Genomic DNA, 22,628 nt, shown 5'->3' with positions numbered 1-22,628 from the left:
GCGGACCTAAATAATTTGGTCACGTAACGTCAAACCCATTCGACTGATCACAGCTAACATTGAATTGACATAAGCTGACTAAATTACGTAGATCCATCAACTGCCTGAGAATCATTTTCCTCGATGGTACATTTAAATTTTTTAACCTTCATAAAGAAAACAGAGGATATATTCATTCCATTGTTATGTTTTTCAGTTGTTATTATTGCTTTATGCATGTAAGTGCACACGAACAAAACCGCAAGCCGTAGAATGTAATATAAAAGTGCCACGTCATACGTCTCGTATATTGGAACGTCCGCCGATCGGTTTCGGAATCTCGCGACAGATATATTGGCGTTTCGAATGTAACGGAATATTGCATTTTTATATTCCTCGTACGATTTGATTTAATATTTCATGAGATTTTAAACTATTAAATTTATGGGAACAAAGAATTAATATCCATACTAATATTAAAAATAAGACAGTGTGTATCTATCAGTCTGTTACCTCTACACGCCCAAATTTCTGAACTGTTTTTGATTAAATTTTATATGGATAATGGAGACTCTTTGAGTTCCAGAAAAGTACATACATCCGCGCGAAGCGACGCAAACGCGAGCAGTTTAGCCGCTACCAATAATATGAAACCATTTATATAACATATAACAGCGCGACCGCATGATGTTTAATGCGGTCGCGCTGTCAAAAGACGCGTCTGGGCTAATGCATCTCGAGTTATTCATTTAATTTAATTGAACAAAAACCCAATGTAATAAAAAAAAGGAGTTGAATTTTATATTTGCTGTATCGCGAGCATATCGATGTGGCGATGAAAAGTATATAAATTTCTCTAACAGACTCTCAATAGAACGATATGTATCCGGCGTAACGTTAATCGATGAGACCGGCTGCTTTCGAAACAAAACAAACTGCCACAAAGACTGAAATAAAGGAACTTGTACAATGATTTATTGAGGAATGAATTAAAACCTGAAAATATTTTAGGCGGCATTGGGATAATAAACTTAAAAAGCCTTGAAAACAAATACGTTAAAAATGTAATAACAATAACCATATTTTTCTTATCACACTAGTTTAACTAATGCAATGTTTGTGATTGTCTATGTTTGTTACTTTTTACGCAAAAATAAACTAAACAGTAAACAGATTTTGATCTTTAGCACGGTATTCATGATAGGTTCTATATTAATACAGTTTTTTCATGAGTACTTACTATAAAATGTAACATGCTGCTAAATGTAGTTTCTGTAAAAACTACATACTTAGATAATTATAAATAAGATAAAAATAAAAAGTAGATCTAAAAAAAGACAATTATTACGCGATTCATTTAACCCTCGGTTGGTCGCGCTTTTAAAATAACGCCGTTGGTCACCTGGGGTCTTTGATAGCCCGAAAATTAAGTGACATAAAAATGGCATAAATTTATATATTTCTTAACTTTTTTCTGTAAATTATTGTTATTAAATTAAATGTTAATCAGATTTAATCAAAAGATTAATTATATTTTGAATACTTATAACCAAAAGTTACAAATTAAAAATAGAAGTCAAAAAATTTCAAGTGGAAACCGTGAGTTGGGATAGTTAAAAAAAAACAACATTATTTTAAAATTGTGGTAAAACGTGTAGGTAACTGAAATAACAGTTAAATTTCCTATAACTAAAATTGAAATTTAAAAAGCTAAGTCCAAATAACATATAAACTATTGAATGTTAAACATTGACAAATTTTTAGCAACAAAAGCTTATATAATTTGTACATTTTCCTGTTCTAATACTTTAAATGTATGGTAGATATACCGACAATTAGTTTCTAATCATCACCAAAAAATAATGATCATCATTTTGGTCTACATAGCAAAATATGCTTTTCTGGAAAAGTGCGTCTAAAACTTCTTATATGCAATATAAAACAATAAGAATTAACACACCAACATTTTAATTGATTTATTATTAAAATACAAGGAAAATCACAAAAGAAACCCATTTCGATGTGAAAACTGTATGAAAATATCTAATCGAATTTAGTTACACGGTTGGTCACCTGGGGTCTTTAAAGACCCCAGCGTGAATAAACGCATCTGCAACACATAATACATGGACACGAGCTCAGATTGGTGGCTATTATATCGAAATATAATTCATTTTAGGAAGCTACCTAAAGAGCGGAGTTGCTACGATTAATTTAAATATAGTTTTTTCTCGATTTCGCAAACTCCGGGCTTTTAAAGACCCCACGCGACCAACCGAGGGTTAAAAACGATAACTACGTAAATACGATACCTAGTCAAGCATAAAATAATTCTGTAAGATTCTGCGGCAGAATATAAATCATTTCAACGGGCGACATATTAAAATTTAGTGGCCGAGTAGTAACTCTATATTCTTATCCGCGGCTTGAATATTATCTCAAATTATTAAACTGAATTTTATACCACTATTTTTAAACAAAATGGAAACTTTGTTAGTTTTTATAAGATCTTAAGCGTCCCACCGTCGAGAAAGCTACAGAATTAATTTTATTTTCAATCAAATTACTTAATGTCATCCCCTGAGCAAACATTTTTGTTGGGTTTAGCTAGTTAAAGATATATTTTGTATTATTAGCTCCCCTCTTTAATTGGTCCCTCAATAAATAATTTATAAGCACCTATTGCACGCATATGAATGATTTATTCTTATTATTGTTTTTGTTACAATTATTAACAAAGATATATTTAATCAAAATAAGTATGATAATATTATATTCATCTCCTTCCCGTGAAGTCATTTCATCGCCACTCACCAGTGTGAAAACCTCCCAACAATTCCAACATATCATTCGTTATCTCAACAAATGTTAAGGAAGCGGGAATCAGGGACAATTGCTGAAGCCGTGGACAATCGGGGACACAATCGGGGACATTAGGGGACACGGGAACAGTCCAAAGGCGTTCATTACCGGGGACAATGGAGTAACAAGATATTTTATTGTGCCCGGCAAATGGAAACGAAATGGCGGATGTGTTACTCAATTTAATTAAAAACCTCCGTTTTTGTTTTTCTTCAGACAATATGTAAAAAGTTAATTTACTAGCGTTCCTTAAATTTGTTTTGTGACACTTTTAAAAATAGTGTTTGCAGTTTAGACTTTAGAATGTTAAAGTCCATATTGAATTTCAAAAATCGGCCAAGTGCGAGTTGGCTCGCGCATGAAGAGTTCCGCTGTCTTCACCATAATAGAGCAAAAATAGGCATCTTTATAATTAAATTATCATTACAAATAAGTATTTTATGAACATTTCAAGTGCCTACTTGTTGCTATTATTGAGATCGAGGGAAAAAAAGCAAAAAAAAAAAACACGTTTGTTTTATGGGACCCTTTAATATTACATTTATTTTATTTTTAGTATTTTTGTTATAGCGGCAACAGATATACACAATCTGTGAAAATTTCAGAAGTCTAGCTATAGCTAGACACTACCGCTATAGCGGTTCTTGAGATACAGCCTGGAGATAGACAGACAGACAGACGGGCAGACGAACAGACATCGAAGTCAGGGTCCCGTTTTTACCCTTTGGGTATGGAAGTCAGTATCTAAGTAAGCATATAATATTATGCAGTATATTTTACAGCTTATTAATAGCAGTAAGTAAGTAAATTCGCTATAAAACTAAGGATGTTTATTCATAGTTTTAATAACAGTATTTATTTTCCTACAGCTACTACTACTTATCGGTAAATGAATGAATGAAATGAAACAATGAACGAACGTTGAAGCCACAAATAATATTAAGTTGTTATTATTAATCTAGTCACAATATTAATTCCTCGTTAGCTTGTATCGCATTAAACTATAATTAATTACTAATAATTAAGTTGAAATATGGGAATTAAGGCAATCAATCATTTAGGACAATATCTTCAAAGGCTTGTTATAAATGTTGACGCCTTTGACTTTAAGTCACAATGACTTAAGATAACCACATAACTAAGGGTCTACACAGACGGACCGCATTTCAACTGCGATCCAACCGCAAATTTCAGTTCAAGTGCAGTTTGAATGCAGTTGACACGACTGCAATAGAACTGCAAACCAAACGCGCAGTTGGATTGCAGTTCAGTTGCAGTCGGCGTGCAGTCGTGTGCACTGTTTAGTTTGCAGTTCTATTGCAGTCGTGTCAACTGCATTCAAACTGCACTTGAACTGCAATTTTCGGTTGGATTGCAGTTGAAATGCGGTCCGTCTGTGTAGACCCTAACCACAACAATGAGTTAGATTAAGGCTATACCGAAGTGGGCTTAAGAAATCGAATATTAAACATCAGATGACGCACGCAACTCCGTTGCGCCAAAACTCGTTTATTTTTTCCGAGATTAAAAGTACATGCATACTAAATTTTAACCAGATCAGTTCTGTGGTTTGGGCGTGAAGAGGTAACAGAAAGACATATAGACAGAGAAAGACAAACAGACACACTTTTGAATTTATATAATGAGTATAGAATGATATATATAATGAGTATGATATATAGAAGAGATAGCATAATATTTTGACGGCAATTGTTTTAACCCAGTCCTTAAGCCCTTTTACCTAGCCGGTAATGTTTTGAGAAGGTCCCAACCTTGACACAAAGGGCTCGTGCATCTGTTCTCGCATGAAAGTTCGCGTGTCCCTTACCAACTATAAACAAACTAAAAGGGTGGATAAATTATGCCATTTCACTGCTAAATATATTGATGTTTTATTAAAACTAGACAAACTAATATTAACATTAATAAATTTTTTAGTATTGATTAATTGGTCGCTGTTAAGCATTAGTGTCCTAACCCACAATTTTTTTTGTTGTTAAATTTTGAATGCAGTCTTGTTCTAAATCATCTACAGAACATAACTGCATTCATAACTCAATACGTAATTTTTGTATGGGTTAGTACACGAATGCTTAACAGCGTCCAATTATAAACAAAAATATTTAAATAACTATCTGTCCCGGTGAACCTCGTGTCACTTAAAAACCTTCCCTAGATTATTTTAAGACTAAAATTAGCAGAGTCGGTATAGCCGTTATCGAGTTACAGCGTTACTAACACAATTGGAAATCCATTTATATATATATAGGAGTACTTAATAATTAACGAATAGAATATAATAATATATGAAACTTAAAATATTTAAAACAGTTAAGGACGCTATCACATTTTTTCACAAATATCAGCAATTTTCAGGTACCATTTTAAAGAATTAGGAGCCACACTGCAAGAATATTTTGATTTCAAATGAAAGATAATATATTCATCTCCACGTCTACACTATAAAAATGTTATAGCCGCATACAAAATTTTCACATAAATACGTTTTAACCATCACAATAATCGCAAAATATTAAAAAATGGGGTTTGATTAGGTACCATTATAGCTAAATACACTGAACTAAGGAAAATAAATATACAAAAAAATTGTTGCTTATTTAGTCCCCTATACGAATAGCTAAAATATATTTTAAATAAAACTAAATAACATTTCCATTTATAAGAAAAATAAGAAACGCTCTCAAATTTCTTCATACATTTTCGCCCTATCAAGAAAGCGGCGAGCGTCCTAACCGCCACTGTACAAGGCGCGCTGATATTGAAATGTTTATTTTAATGTCCTTAACGTCGATATTCATACTGACCTGCCAAAATTTGTCATAATTTTTGTGATAGCTTCCTTAAGAAATCAATTTTAAAATACGTATTTTATTACAACTTTTATTTCATTTACGGAATTCCTAATACGATTCATTTATACAACAGTTTTAACTTGACCATTTTAATAACGTTCTTCATCGGTTATGGTAACTATTTAAAACAGTAATTAAATAATGAATAAATTATCCAATTCCTTAAAAGTTTGCAAAGCAATTTTAACTAACATAAAACATGTTGGTTAAAATTTTATATAGTTATTAACCGTGAGTTTTCCGAATTTCTAAAAATAAAATAAATCTAGATATTGATCTAGATTTACACATCTATCATGTAACTGGGGCCGATTTATAGTTTTATGATGTTATCATAATTTAATATTCGTTAATAATAACTTTACTGTACAAACCTTGAGGTAACCTTGCCAAAATGGATAGCTAATCTAGCTAGCTGATTTCTAATCTTTAGGTATTCTAACTACTGCCTATACTGCATGACTGGTGAGAAATTTGCAATACTTAAAGAGTGTATTCGGTACTCGATTCTCATTAAAATTATGTTATAAAATTAGGTACTTAATTTTTTACCAAATTTCCCTTTAAATAATTGAATCATGGATCCTGAGTGAATTACGCGGCTAGACAAGTAGGTATACTATGCGGCCGGCGCGGCGGCGTGCGCCATCAAAGAAACACCGCGCCGCTACCCTTCCCACGCGCGGTGTCCATGCGTTGGGTAAATAATTATTTAACTTTAAGCTACATTTAATCAGTAATCAATTAGTAATATTTTTTTTATCTATTTTTTTTTTATGAAATAAGGGGGCAAACGAGCAAACGGGTCAACTGATGGAAAGCAACCTCCGTTGCCCATGGACACTCGCAGCATCAAAAGAGCTGCAGGTGCGTTGCCGGCCTTTTAAGAGGGAATAGGGTATTAGGGCCTCCAGTAAACTCACTCACTCGGCGAAACACAGCGTAAGCGCTGTTTCACGCCGGTTTTCTGTGAGAACGTGGTATTTCTTCGGTCGAGCTGGCCCATTCGTGCCGAAGCATGGCTCTCCCACGTATAGCCAAATATCATGTCGTCGAGTATTAAAAATATCTCACCAGTCATGTTGTATACATAATATTATAATCCGGGAGTTATAAAATATGTTGATATATGAAAAAAAAATAATATTTATAATTGATTACTGAGTAAATGTAGCTTAAAGTTAAATAATTTATTATAATAGGTAACACATTATTTGAGTACATTGGCTTTTTACAACAAACAAAATTACATACTTATAGTGAAATTACAAGTTTTTTTTAGACTATACTGTCCCACTGCTGGGCAAAGGCCTCCCCCAAGATCTTCCATTGTTCTCTCTCCTGCGCCACCGATATTACACAAATCATTCCTATATTTTCAACACGATGTATATAGCAATTTTCAATAATCAATTTTATATTTTTTCAATAAACAGCTTTACGTTCACGTCATCTCATTTTTTGAAAGCCCCCATAAGCCTTCGCGAATTGTCTTTGATAGAACTATTTTTTCATCTATGAGACATCAATTCTTCAGATCCGTGACACCGGACTTAGGGAGGGACTCGTATAATAACCATCCGTCAATCGAAGTATTAATACTTGGATGTACGCTGAAGAACATTTAGATAAACTCGTGGCAATATTGCAAAAAAATATAGATTTTTTTTGTAGATAGTTCAACATATCGAAGACAATTAATAATAATTAAGATGTATTAAGGAAATAGTTCTGAGTGGAAGTCTAATTTACCTTTTAACGAAAATAATAAAATGATATCAATTTTGTAGCACTTTTGTTATAGTGCACACGTTGCTACGTATACGTACACAAATTGCTACATTCGTAGCACACCGCTACGAATCCTACATTCATAGCACACCGCTACCAACTGCTACATTCGTACTTTGTAGCACACCGCTACGAACTGCTACATTCATAGCACACCACTATGAACTGCTACATTCATAGCACACCACTACGAACTGCTACATTCATAGCACACCACTACGAACTGCTACATTCGTAGCACACCGCTACGAACTGCTACATTCGTAGCATACCGCTACGAACTGCTACATTCATAGCACACCGCTACGAACTTCTACATTTGTAGCGCACCGCTACGAACTGCTACATTCGTAGCGCGCCGCTACGAACTGCTACATTCATAGCACACCGCTACCAACTGCTACATTCATAGCACACCGCTACGAACTTCTACATTCGTAGCATACCGCTACGAACTGCTACATTCATAGCACACCGCTACGAACTTCTACATTTGTAGCGCACCGCTACGAACTGCTACATACGTAGCGCGCCGCTACGAACAGCTACATTCGTAGCGCACCGCTACGAACTGCTACATTCGTAGCACATCGCTACTATTTTACATTCGGAATATTCGGCTGATATAACATAACGTAAGTGATGAACTTACTAATCAAAATGAGATGCCGCTACACCTCTAGACTCTAGTGCATCAAATATTGCTCAATCTTGAATCAGGCTATCGAAGTTTGTGAGATCGGCAAGACATAATAATATTATGTCTTGCCGATCTCAGAAATTTCGATAGCCGTGTCTTTTCTGTTATCATTTAAGTCCTAATATAATATTATATTAAGACTTTAATGACGACAGACTCCGGCCTAACCGACGAGCCATACCACCTTGCTCGGTAGGGCATCTTCCTTTGCGACTTTGACGCATTTCTTTGAACAAATATAATAAAATAATATTTTAATATTCAAAATAGTTATTTTAAATACACTTTTTGAACGTCAAAGCTATCGTAAATTTACCGTTCACAACTTGTATATAACCTTACCTAACCTACCCTTTTCTACATTAGTAAGAAGATAAGACTAATTCCAATGCCATATCTACCCAACCTAACCCTCTATCAGAGGCCAATAAATTATGTCATCGGAAACAGTAACAACTGGGCTCAGAGCCTCATGGCCGACCGTCGTCACACACTACTTACACTGAGCCGAACATGTTATTGGGTGATTTGCGACCTGATACACTCTTAACCCTGGACTTGGTACAAAATGATTGTTTAAATAATAAAATTGATCGTACGGTTTTATTCGACACTAACTTTATAGCATACCTTTAGAGGTATAATTTTTAAAAAATCAATTTAATGGTTGCCCGCATATTTTATTTTTTTATTATGTACTTTAATGAAGCAAAAGTAGCTTAAAATGCCGTGGAAAAAAGTGTCTGACTGTGTTGGAGGCGGTTTACCAGCAGCGAACGTCGATAGGCTGCAGATGATGCCGAGACATGGAAAGGTACTATCAGAGAATTTATTCATAGGCAGATGATTACTACGTAATTTGTTCACGTTATGTTAAACCATAAAGTTAATATACCTAGCGTAATAGAGCAACAATCTCGAGCTGTCAAACGAAACCGAAATTGGTTTCATCTGTGTGTAAAAATATGTGTACGTATAGGTATACACTTGCACAAGCATGATTGAACATGAATTCTATGAGATTAAAATATTGTCAACGTGCGGCACGTGCCGACTGGACGTCAAAAAAAGAGTGCTACTGTCATGTATCACACGTCTCTTTTTACCACGCAGTGTTACTGATAGTGACATCTCTCTTGCTCAGGCCTTTTTTTTCTCTATTCCGCTAGGTATATTAACTTTATGTGTTAAGCCCATCTGACGAATAACAGTTAATATTGAGTAGATGTAGTCCGACCAAATGACGTAGGTCCGTCAGCTGCCTATGAACCAATTTCTTCGATGGTACATCAGCATAACTAACATTAATTGAGCTGTGCTAAAAACTGGTATTCATATGTGCAGGGAACCTATTATAAAAGAACTTACGAATATGTCCAATATTTCTTGGCACGTGTTTGTATTTTTGTAGCTTTAAACCTGCTACGCATGTTCCGATAAAACTGCACAGTTCTGTCACTAAACACACATACATTTTGAATAAGTTGGTGTTCGCTGTTTGGAGTTTATTTTACTAGAGACAAATGTCAAGGATTAATCAAACCATCAAAGTGCGAGTCTAACTCGGTCACAAAATATGATTCTATATCTGTCATTTTAGAACTGCAGGTGTTTTTTTATACTAAGCCATATTTTTGTAATATGGCATTGTTTATAATATAATATAACAGAAATACGTTACCTGTGAGCATTTAAAGTACCTATCTTAAGTTGTTCGCGAGATATGAATCTGCTGACAGACAGACAGCGTAGTTTCAGTAATAGAGCCCAATTTTATAACCATGTTCTGTATACATCCTATTGCGATGGAACTGTGCAGTTATGTCATTGCAGTCTGTAGCGGACTTAATATATTCCGCGCGTGTCAAATAACCGTTTAGTTCCTGCTGCTTATTCTCAAGAAATAAGGCCCTCACACGAAAATATAACGTTGAATTTTATAAGTTTTCTTGGTGCTTTCCTGGAATGATTTTAATTGTTTGTGTAGGTTTTATATTGATTTGTTTTCATAAAAACACTATTCTGCTGGGGCCAAATTGAAATAAATTGGTTGGTGTTGCTATGACAATAAAATGAGTATTCTCTCATGAGTTCAACTTTCTTAGGGCTGATTTTCGTCTTACACCGAAAGCATGGGCCGAGATGTATGAAATTGTTAGGAGCGTTTTTAACGCGCAGTAGTCTGCGCTGATTTTTCGGCGCCGACGATCAGAATGCGTTCAGTGTGACAGTAATCAGGCAGACATAATAATGGGCACTGTCCAAAAAAAATCACATGTACTTTTTATATTTTTTTTCGTTAAAATAGTGTATTTTCAGAATATAAATTAAATAATTTTGAAATTCATTGGCTAGTTTTTTCTCAATAAATTTTTAAAGTTTCGTTCTGACGTCATCATCGGCGGCCAATTGACCTCTGCAATATGTTTTAAATTTCCTTTTAATCTTATTTGTAATGGCTGGTTCGTCAAATGCAAGTTCTCAAAGTCGAAGTCAAAGTCAAAAAAATTTATTCAGAATAAGTTTTTTCAAACGTTTTCCGAACGTTGTTGCTACTGGGGCCTACCACCGGTTCGGGAACTAACCCGGCGAGAAAAACCGGCGTAAGAAACTCGCACGTGGCCATCTTTTACCAAAAAGATGTAAAATTACAATGTCATTATGACTAAATAAGAAATAAAAAAACTAAATACAACCAGTGTACAATATTACAATAAAATAATATACAGAAACAGCTCTGCAGGGGGCGACCTTATTCCCACGGTGTACTATCATTCATGAAATCAGTAACCTTATAGTATGCTTTGGTACACAAACGTCCTTTAACAACTTTTTTAATTTATTAATTGACAAATTTTGAACGTTTTCTGGGATTTTATTATAAAGGCGTATACATTGACCTTTAAAAGAATTTTTGACTTTAGTAAGTCTAGTAACCGGAATTTCAAGCTTATGTTTATTACGAGTATTTCTCCCATGGGTTCATTTTTTCTTGAATTCATATATTTTTTTTAACATATAATACATTTGATAGGACATATTGAGAAGCAACAGTTAAGATTTCAGTTTCCTTAATTTTTTCTCTAAGTGAAGTATTACGGGCTAGCTTATAGATTGCCCGAACAGCTCGCTTCTGCAGCACAAAAATTGTATCTATATCTGCAGCATTGCCCCACAGCAAAATTCCGTAGGACATAATACTATGAAAGTAACTAAAATACACTAGACGTGCTGTTGTTTCATCAGAAAATTGTCTTATCTTACTGCATATGCTGCTGAACTGAGTCTGTCGGCCAACCCAGCAATATGAGGGCCTTATACCTAAAAATACAGCTGTATCCACTAGATCCATAGTATCGCCATTTAAAAGCACATTGGTTTCCGTTTGCCTTACATTGGGCAGTGTGAATTTAATACATTTGGTTTTTTTACTATTGAGTAAAAGATTATTAACGCTGAACCAATGTACAATCTTTGAGAGAGCATTATTTACTTCGTCATAACACGCATTAAGCCGTTTGATATTGAATGTAAGCGATGTATCTTCAGCAAATAATACTATCCCATGTTTATCTTTGATTAAGAATGGCAGGTCATTTATATAAATAAGAAATAGGAAGGGTCCTAAAATAGACCCCTATGGGACCCCCATTTCAATTTTAGCACCAGCAGATTTTTTACCATTTATCTCAACCCTCTGAGTTCTGTTTGACAAGTACGATTTTAGGAGGGCGAGTGCTGTGCCTTTTATGCCATAGTGACAGAGTTTCCTGACCAATGTTTTGTGTTGCACGCAGTCAAAAGCCTTTGAGAGATCGCAAAAAACTCCTAGAGCATCCTGCGACGTCTCCCAGGCATTAAAAATACTACTGATCAATTCAACGCCTGCGTCTGTAGTAGACCGTCCCTTTGTAAATCCAAATTGCTTATTATGTAAAATATTATTTATATTAAAGTGCGTTATTAATTGATTCAGTATTATCTTTTCATTAATTTTACTCAATGTGGGTAAGATAGATATAGGTCGGAAATAAGATGGGTCCGACTTACTACCAGATTTAAAAAGAGGTAAAACTTTACTGTGTTTCATTAGATCAGGAAATATGCCACTTTTTATACAATCATTAAAACTTTCATTGATAGGGCCCCACAAGTCGGTAGTGTTCTTAATATTTAATAAATTAAAAGTTTTTATAATGTCTTGAGGACCTACTTCTTTAAATCTAAAATCGATATCACATTCATTTACATTTTCTTTAAGTAACAATAGAGCATCATCAGGTGAGTCCTTTAAGTTTCTTGTAATCGAAACTGGAATGTCAGCAAAAAAATTCTCAAAAGCAGTCGCAACATCATTGTCGGAAGTTATATTTTTGCTATCTATATTTAATTTAAAATCTGAGTTGTGTCTGGCGACTCTTCCAGTTTCACTTGCTATTATTTGCCATGTTGTCTTTACTTTATTTTTTGAATTCTTAATTTTATTTGCTACAAACTTGCTTAAATATTTTAGAATATAATCTTACATAGTTTTTAAAGTGTTCACTTTGATTTACAGTTCTTTCATTATAAAGATCATACAATTTTAATCTGCTTTTCATAATACCTGGTGTAGCCCATTCACTAAATTTACTCTTATTATTTTTGCCAACTGTTTTAGAGGTGAAGGTTGTATCAAAATTGTGCTTAATTAATTTGAAAAGTTTACCAAATATCATATCTGGGCTACTATGATATTCTAAATTTCCAATCTTAGATATAATTTCACCCCTAAACTTCTCAATACGTTTATTATTAATTGGGATACAAGTATGTTTGTTTTTACATACTTTTTTGAAATTTTTATTCATGGGGAAAATAGCTCGCTGTCCACAGTGATCAGAGCTTAGTATGTTTATCACTTCTTTATTTAAGGTAATAATATTTTTACCAATTTAGACCAAATTGGTAAAAATATTATCAATGTTTGGAGATCATTGAAATGATAGGCAGATATTTCTATAAATGAAACTACCAGATCTTCAAAGCTCACTGAAATATAATATTTAAAAAATGCGTGTTCACAAAATCAACATCTAGCTTGTCGCTAGCCATAATAATTTTTTACAATTTGTCAACCAACTGTCTTCTGTACATTTTTTCCCTCTCCAGCCTTAAAATAATAAGCAATAGTGTCATAGACTACAAACTAAAATTATCAGATTTAAATAACGATCATTAATATTAATTAAAATTAAGCTCGCAGGTGCGACAGAGACGCCACACCACCCCCCCACGGAGAAAGCAAACCCCGGGGGCAAACTAATCAAACAATCTGAACCTCACTCGTCTGCCAGACCTTGTTGTGTAAGGTTCTTTGGGCAGATCAGTAGAAGGTGAAGGCTGAGGAGATGAAGTAACTGTGGACGAAGGAATGACAGGGTCAGGAAAAGGTAGATTTGGAGCTACAGAGGAGGGAGCATCATCCAGAACTATGTACGCTGGTTTTATTCGGTCGACACTAACATTGACTGATTTTCCCTTGATAGAGACCGTAAAGGTCTTACCGTCGGCAGATCTATCCAGAATTTTAAATGGTCCGCTATACGGGCTGAAGGGGTCGACGAACAGCATCATCTCTTAAGTAGATATGCGAGGCTGAAGCTAGATCCTTGAAAATAAAATTGGATTTATTCCCGTGACGAGAAGCAGGTGTCGGTCGAATTGAAGACATATGCTGGCAAAGGCGCGTCACGAAATCAACAGGATCACTGGAGACAACAGGATGAAGAGGGGGAACTACTAATTCGCCCGGAAGACGCAGAGTTTCACCATAAAGCATCTCCGCAGCAGATGATCCAATCTCCTCCTTAAAAGCAGAACGCATGCCCAACAGTGCCAGGGGCAGGGCTGTAACCCAGTCGCCACCGTGACACATGATGGAAGCCTTTAACTGTCGATGAAATCTCTCGATCATTCCATTCGCTTGTGGATGATAAGCGGTGGTTCTGATGCGCTTAGTGGCAAAACTCTGCATCAACCTACGAAACAAGTCCGACTCAAATTGAGTACCTTGGTCAGTCGTAATGGTCGATGGTACACCGAAACGCGAGACCCACTCACGAACAAAAGTTTCCGCTACTTCCTCAGCTGTTATACCTTGCATTGGCCAGACTTCGGGCCATCTAGATACCCGATCAATGGCAGTTAGGCAATAACGAAAGCCTTTGCAAGGAGGAAGTGGACCGACAATGTCGATATTCACATGCATAAATCGACCAGTCGGAGTGTCGAATTGACCAAGTGGAGACGAATTGTGTCTCGACACTTTACTGCGTTGACACGCATCGCATGTACGAGCCCACTGCCGGCAATCTTTGTTAAGAGACGGCCAGACATAGCGATCAGCTATGAGGCGAGCCGAACACTTTATGCCAGGGTGGCTCAAATTGTGCATTTTATTAAATACTAAGCGACGTAGATCCAAGGGAACATAAGGACGAGGCTTGCCAGTCGAGAAATCACAGAATAAAGAGAAATCAGTACCTGGTACGCTTACTTTTGTAAGCTTTAAACTGGAATTTTTCAGAAGTTGGGACAACTCTTTGTCTGTCTCCTGTGACTTGGCAAGTGCCTCATATTCCTGTTCCAGGGATATTGCGTCGATACGTGACATAGCGTCTGCAACAATGTTGTCCTCCCCACGAATGTATCTAATATCAGTCGTGAATTGACTGATAAATGACAACTGGTTCAACTGTGGTGGAGGGAGCTTTTCGCGACGTTGTACGAAAGCGTACAGCAATGGCTTGTGGTCCGTGAAAACAGTCACGTGTTGAACCTCAACGATGTGCCGAAAGTGCTGTACACTTTCGTACACAGCCAAAAGTTCGCGATAGTACGCTGGCCACTCACACTGACGAGGGGTCAGTTTTTTACTGAAAAATGCCAGCGGTAACCATTGCCCATCGATATGTTGCTGTAAGCAAGCGCCGATATGCACACTGGACGCGTCGGTAAATAAACCGAGAGGTGCATTGGCGACGGGATGGTGGAGCATTGTTGCAGCCGAGAGGGTCTTCTTACACTCCTCGAAATTTTTAAGAAGTTCTGGTGACCAAGGAAATGGCTTCGAGCCTTTACTTTTGGTAGCAACCAGGGCGTTAATGAGAGGCGCCTGAAACTTAGCAGCTTGGGGAATAAAACGCCTATAAAAGTTAAGCATGCCTAGGAAACGGCGCATCCCCTGGACATTCTCAGGGGGCTTAAAATCCAAAAGTGCTTGGACACGTTCCTGTGGAGGACGAGTGCCATCGGCACTGATGTGATATCCTAGGAACTTTACCTCGCTGACACCCAGGATGCACTTGGAGGGGTTTAACACGACACCATACTCCTGGAGACGCAAAAATAGAGTGCGCAAGTGCTCTTTGTGAGTACCCTCGTCTGGTGAAAAGATCAGAATGTCATCCACATAAGGGAAACAGAAATCAAGACCTCGAGTGACCTCATCGATAAAACGCTGGAAAGTTTGACCAGCGTTGCGCAAACCGAAGGTCATAAAAGGAAATTCGAAGAGGCCAAACGGAGTCGTGATGGCTGTCTTCGAAATATGGTCCTTGAAGACCGGGATCTGATGGTATGCTTTCACCAGGTCGAGGGTACTGAACACCTTGGCTCCAGCGAGGTTGTGAGTAAAGTCATTAATGTGCCTCACGGGGTACTTATCGGGAATGGTCCTAGCGTTCAGGGCGCGGTAGTCGCCACAAGGACGCCAGGAATTGTCCTTTTTTACGGTCATATGCAAGGGAGACGACCAGGCGCTCTTAGAAGGTCTGGCAATGCCACTACGTACCATGTCCTCGAATTCTTTTTTAGCAGGAATCAATTTCTGAGGCGCTAACCGACGAGGGCGGCAAGAAACTGGGGGACCATCAGTAGTCTGTATGTGATGCACAGTATTGTGCTTAATGACTCTGGGCAAACCAGGCGGCCGGGTGATATCCGGAAATTCGGCGAGTACTGACACAAAGTTGGAATTACCGGCGACGATGGCTTTGACGCTGGGCTGCTCGACGGATGCGCAGGATGCAGGGCAAGATAAGCCGGTGATACCATCTATCAATGTCTTACTGCGACAATCAGGTAACAGGCGGTAATGTGCTAGAAAGTCCGCACCTATTATCGCCCGCTGTACGTCAGCAACGACAAATAGCCACTCAAAGTCCCGACGTAAACCTAAATTGAGCCGGAGGTTGATTGTACCAAAAGTTTTGACATTACTTCCGTTTGCAGCTGTTAACACGTAGTCAGGCGATTCTGCCCGTCTAGGAAGCCAGCTATAGGGGAAGCAGCATAAATCCGATCCGGTGTCAATTAAAAATTGGCGTTTAGTTACCTGGTCAGTAACGAAGAGACGGCGGCTAACTGATGAACAATCAGTCTCCGCCACTACTGATTGCCTCTGGAGTTTTCCGGGGGCTCGGTCCAGGTGCACGGCTTTATGCATTTGGCACCTTTAACCCCGAAATGCCGGTGGTACCAGCAAAGTGTACTTGGAGCTGGTGAGTTCGCACGAAAGTTCCTAGACCTTGACCTGTTCCGGTTGCGGACACGGGGTCGGTCACGTAAGGAGAGAGCGTTGACCTGTTTGCTAAGTTCCTCAACTTTACCCATCAAAGTGACCAAAAGATCCTGGGAAGGAGGAAGAGAGGGTAAAACGCTGGCTGATGGCGCAGCTGTGGAGAAAACTGCCGAAGGTACTAGATTAGCTAACTGTTGTGACAAATCCGGCTGAAATGTGTCACCTTCACCCTCACTGTCTGCCATATTGAGAAAAAGGAATAACCAAAACCGCGAGAAAAGAAAAAAAAAAAATTGTGCACCAAATATGTCCCAAGTTAATGTACAAATGGTAACTTAAAAACTAATATCTTATTAATAAAAATGAAAATTAAGTTTTTCACAAACTAATATTTACAAAGGAAAGGTTATTATCCAAAAACAGCATTCAAACACACAAAGAGATGCTAAAATGAAAAGAAATGTTAAACTAAAGGCAATAATGTTGTAAAAATAAAAGTTAGTTTGTTAAAATTAACATTCAGACTTTACAGGCAAAAACACATGAAATTAGTGCAAAAAAACCTTAATTGCGTAAAACTAATGTAGTGCCTGGCGTGAATTGACAATATTACTATTAGTTTTTAGCAAAATAGCATAATATATGCATAAAGTTAAGTTTAAACCGGTAAGAAAACAAAATTAGTCTATGTTAATGCAATGTCCCAAAAATGTTAGTTAATTGCAAACAAAACGTGCCAAACATTTACCAATATACGTTTATACACATTATAACTACGTACTAACTAAATTGTCCTTTGAAGAAAACCTAACTAACTTACTGTTAAAAGTTCGAAGAAAACGACATAAAAACTCTTTTCCCGTTATAACCAAAGTTTGTTTACGTTTTTCTTACTTGACAGATATTGACGTACCACAAACGACAAAAGACCGTTCCTAGCATAGATAATAATACCATATGTTCCGAGGTGTAAAAGTCACAGTCAAAAATTCGGAAACGTATGACAAAATATTATGTCACTAGTAAGTACGGCCAACACTATAAACGAATGAAGTGAAAGCGGAAGTAGACAACTGTAGGGCCACACCACCGAATTGATCGCCACGGAAAAGTCCCGATTCTCGACAATATAATATGGCGAATGGCTTGATCGAAGCTTCTCAAGGGAGATTTTCTCTTGATGGAGTCTTCTTTCAATGCCGGAAAACGGAATGGTTGAATTACAGCTAGGAGTATGCCGATATAAGTTGATTTCCACCCGAAATCCAGCGAAAATCTAGTCGCGGAACGGCGGCCGGGTCGTTAAAAGGAAAACAGATTTGTACTTGGTAGCGGCGAAGATGACGGCCGAGATAAAAAACCTCAAGGCAGCCAGCGCAGGAACCAGGAACGTGACGGTGGGGACTGTAGTCCTCGTCTCCGACGTCCTATGGCATGAGTCGTACACGGCCGCAGCACACAATGTTCACCCCCGACAATGGAAATCCAACTAGAACGTACGGCGTCACCACTTTGGAGATCATTGAAATGATAGGCAGATATTTCTATAAATGAAACTACCAGATCTTCAAAGCTCACTGAAATATAATATTTAAAAAATGCGTGTTCACAAAATCAACATCTAGCTTGTCGCTAGACATAATAATTTTTTACAATTTGTCAACCAACTGTCTTCTGTACATTTTTTCCCTCTCCAGCCTTAAAATATAATATAAGCAATAGTGTCATAGACTACAAACTAAAATTATCAGATTTAAATAACGATCATTAATATTAATTAAAATTAAGCTCGCAGGTGCGACAGAGACGCCACAAATGCATGTAGCAGAGTTGCCACGGATCCTTGTGGGTTTAAAAAACAAGTATGTCAAATTATATGATTTTAACAAAGAAATAAATCTAACAGTGGTCGAATTATTGTCTAAAATATTTATATTAAAATCACCACAAAGTAAAATTTGTTTGTTAGATGCACTTATTTTTGTAAATAAAATCTCCATGTCCTTTTCAAATATATCATATAACCCTAATGGAGGCCTGTATACGCATATAATAATAAAGTTTCCCACCTCTATGCAGGCTATTTCTGTTGTTCGTTCTGTAGAGAGGCTCACTATGTCTTTACGTTGCTTATATTTTAAATTCTTGTTGATTAGTATGAGTGAACCACCTCTTATGGTTTTTTCTCTGCAGAAAGAACTAGCCAGCTGGTGCATACTAAAATTAAACATTATTTCATTTATTTTGAACCAATGTTCAGTAATACATAAAATATCTACATTATTGTTATTTAAAAATAAATCAATTTCTAGTTCCTTATTTGACATTCCTTGTATATTTTGATGCACCAGCGTAAGTGAACTAAGTTTATTTTGAATTGAATCTACAGTGCTAGAGACTTCCTCTGTTGTCTTATAGTCTAATTTAAATTATTTTTATTTGGAACATATTCCAAGCTGTCATTAGATGTCATATCATTATGACCAAACTGCTCAATAGAAGCAGCTGTCGTCCTACTAGCCAAGTTCTTGGCTGAATTTAAAGATAAAAAATTAAATAGCGTACTTGCTATAAGTCGTGTAAAATAAAATGATAGAAAATATCTATCTAATGTCAACTTACATTTATAGTTAAGAATATTATTAATATCAATAATGCTTATCTTATTATCAGATTCATTCAATAATATACAATTATTATTAACAGCCTTATACAATTGGCTATTAAGTTTATATATTAATTTATTTTCCCATGGCAACCGTTTTATATAGGGAAATGTAAATAAGATAACTTTACTTACATTATGAAGTAAACTTAGTGAATCTATATTTTTTTCCAATTGATCTTTATTGACATTTCCCCGTCTCGCTGACAATATTATTATTGTAGTATTCGGGCAGTGAGTAATGCTTAAAACTTTATTTGTTATTTGATCAAATGTAGCAGTATTTACAGCATCGCTGTAAATACTGATTGAGCCCGGTCTTGAGGCCAGTGGTGCATCTAAGTTTTCTATATTATAGGGTTTGGAATCAGTCTCCATATCCATAGTGAAATTAATGATGTCCGATGAACAGTTTACTTTACATTGGCAAGAAGAGTTTATTAATAGTGACTTAAGTCTTTCTTCATTATAATGGGACTACTCAAGTAAAGTGTTCAACGCTGATATATGACTGGATATTTCTAGTTGTGTCAGTTCATATTTTTTGGTAACTGATTGGAGGGAGGCATGTAAATCTGTAATTTCTGACTGGAGACTGCATACCTCTGCCTCATATGAACATATTGTACTTTCCAATTCCTTGGTACAAGTTAAATATTTGTTTTCTATAATGATTTTATTTTTTGCAGCTTTTGATAGTTTTCAAACATATTTCTTATTTTTTAATAATAATTTTCGGGTTTTTTTAATGTATTTATTAAGTTTGATATATTTTTTTCGTTTATTTCTGCTTCCACATGGTAGTATTGCTCAGAGCCGTGTTACCGTCCAATTGCTATTATTTCCGTTTTCTCAAAAATTATAGAAAAAATTATAAATAAAACTTTGTATTCATATTTTGAAAAATTTAATCTATTTTCTGAAGAACAGAAGGGATTTAGAAAGGATTTATCTATTAATTTAGCTATTTACAATTTTTTAAACAAAATAGTCTTAAATATTGACAAATCTATACCGGTGACAGCTCTATTTATGGATATCTCTAAAGCCTTTGACTGCGTTAGACATGATATTCTAATAGAAAAATTGAATATATATGGGGTAAGAGGAAGTATCCTTAATTTGATAAAATCCTTTCTTACAAATAGGACCCAAATTACTCAAATTACAAGAATATGTGCGAAAACAAAAACAGAGCTTACATACTCTTCAAAACGTCGAAAATTAGAATATGGCGTGCCCCAGGGCAGTGTTCTGGGGCCTCTTTTATTTCTAATATACTTAAACGATTTCCCTCGCTGCATAAAGTACCCCATGACTCTATTCGTGGACGACAGTACTGTCGTGTTTACCTGTTATGATCTTGGTAGTTACGAAAATGACATAAATGAAAGTTTAATTGACATTATAAATTGGTTGACATCTAATAATTTACTCATAAATCTAAAGAAAACACAAATAATGAAATTCCAGCAAAGAAAGCCTCTATTAAAAACATTAGATATCAAATATAATGGGGATAAAATTGAAGATATTGGAGTTACAAAATTTCTAGGTATATACATCGAAAAAGATCTTAAATGGGTAAAATATTTAGAACATGTCTGTAGAAAAATAAATCAATTTTCCTATGCTTTATATACTACCTCTAAAGTGGTTAATGAAAAAGGTTTGTTAATGGCCTACAATGGTTTCGTAGTTTCTACCCTTCGTTATGGTATCATATTCTGGGGCAACTCTACTATGCGTGAATATATATTTAAGGCGCAAAAGAAATGTATCAGAATTATAGCCAATATACGTACAACTGAGAGTTGTCAGCCGTATTTTAAAAAATATAAACTTCTTACCTTTCCGTGTTTGTACATATACGAAGTAGCATTATTTGTGCGATCAAACCTACATTTGTTTGAGCGTTTCAACACAAAAAGACTAGCCGACAAATTATGTTGTGTTGAATCAAAAACCACCCTAATTAGAAAAAATGTTTTTGGTATGACAACTAAAATATACAATAAACTACCGCAGAGTCTTAGAGAAATAGACAGCATTCAAAGATTTAAAAATGAATTAAAAAAGTATTTGGTTGATAAATGCTTCTATACTATCGAAGATCTCTTTCGTGAATGTAAATTTTAAACATAATATGTATCTAATTTATTGCCGACTTCTAATAAACTTAAAAATTAATTTACTATTGTTATAATAATATTATTCTAAATGAATAACGTACTATGACATGTTTTAAATATTTTTATGGAGAAATTACTACATACCTATTTACATTGACATTTTAATTTAATAATGACATTTTTATACATAATAATTTAGAATAATATTAATGAATTCATTTTACTACATTATATTAATTATTGTTGACTGTATAATTCTTTTATGACCTGTTTTAGACTGTAATAATTCTCTATTGTTAATTTTGCATGCCAACAAAGGCCTATGTGTTGAACCTAATATCAAATATAAGACCTAAATTATTGTAACACACATACGCAAAAATAAATGAATTTGAATTTGAATTTGAGCCTCCTCGTACTCATCCCTACACTGGTCGAAGCTGTCCACAATGCCTTGTAGTTGAATGTTTTTATGACACAATTCCTCATAATTTATATTTAACTTTTTCAGTTCATTTTTAAGGTCACTATTTTTTTAATAATCTTTAACATTTCTTTTTCATGATCATCGCGTTCAGAAAGCAATATTTCATTTTGATTTTTGCACTCCTTGAGTTCCAGAAGCGTCAGACGGAGTTGCTCCTCAGTCTGACGAGCCAGGTTTCCTCTAGTCATCATGATGTGAAAGCTGATACGAGAAGCTTACCAAAAGTTCGAAACGTAATATTGGTGGAATTTATTGCTAATTTAACGCCATTGAAGGTCAAACAAACGTTAAACATATTTGTTCAAAAATATAAGTAACTAATGGGTATTTTTTTCGTATACAGAAAAACGATCACTGACCTTATTCCTCGAAATGTTTTTGTAATGAGCAAAATTAAAAAAAAATGGACAATCCCCATTGACAAAAGACTGAACGAAAAGGAAACATAAGGATATTAGGTAATCAGTATGGAGAAACTACCGCAATTATGAGTTAATAGAGAGCTGTTGCATACTTTGGGACTCTCACTACGTCGGGAAAATATTGTCACCCTGGGGTGACAATATTTTGGCACTG

The sequence above is a fragment of the Aricia agestis genome, chromosome 13 (genome assembly GCF_905147365.1).
Source record: "Aricia agestis chromosome 13, ilAriAges1.1, whole genome shotgun sequence".
NCBI lineage: Eukaryota > Metazoa > Arthropoda > Insecta > Lepidoptera > Lycaenidae > Aricia > Aricia agestis.
This window is presented reverse-complemented; position numbering follows the sequence as displayed.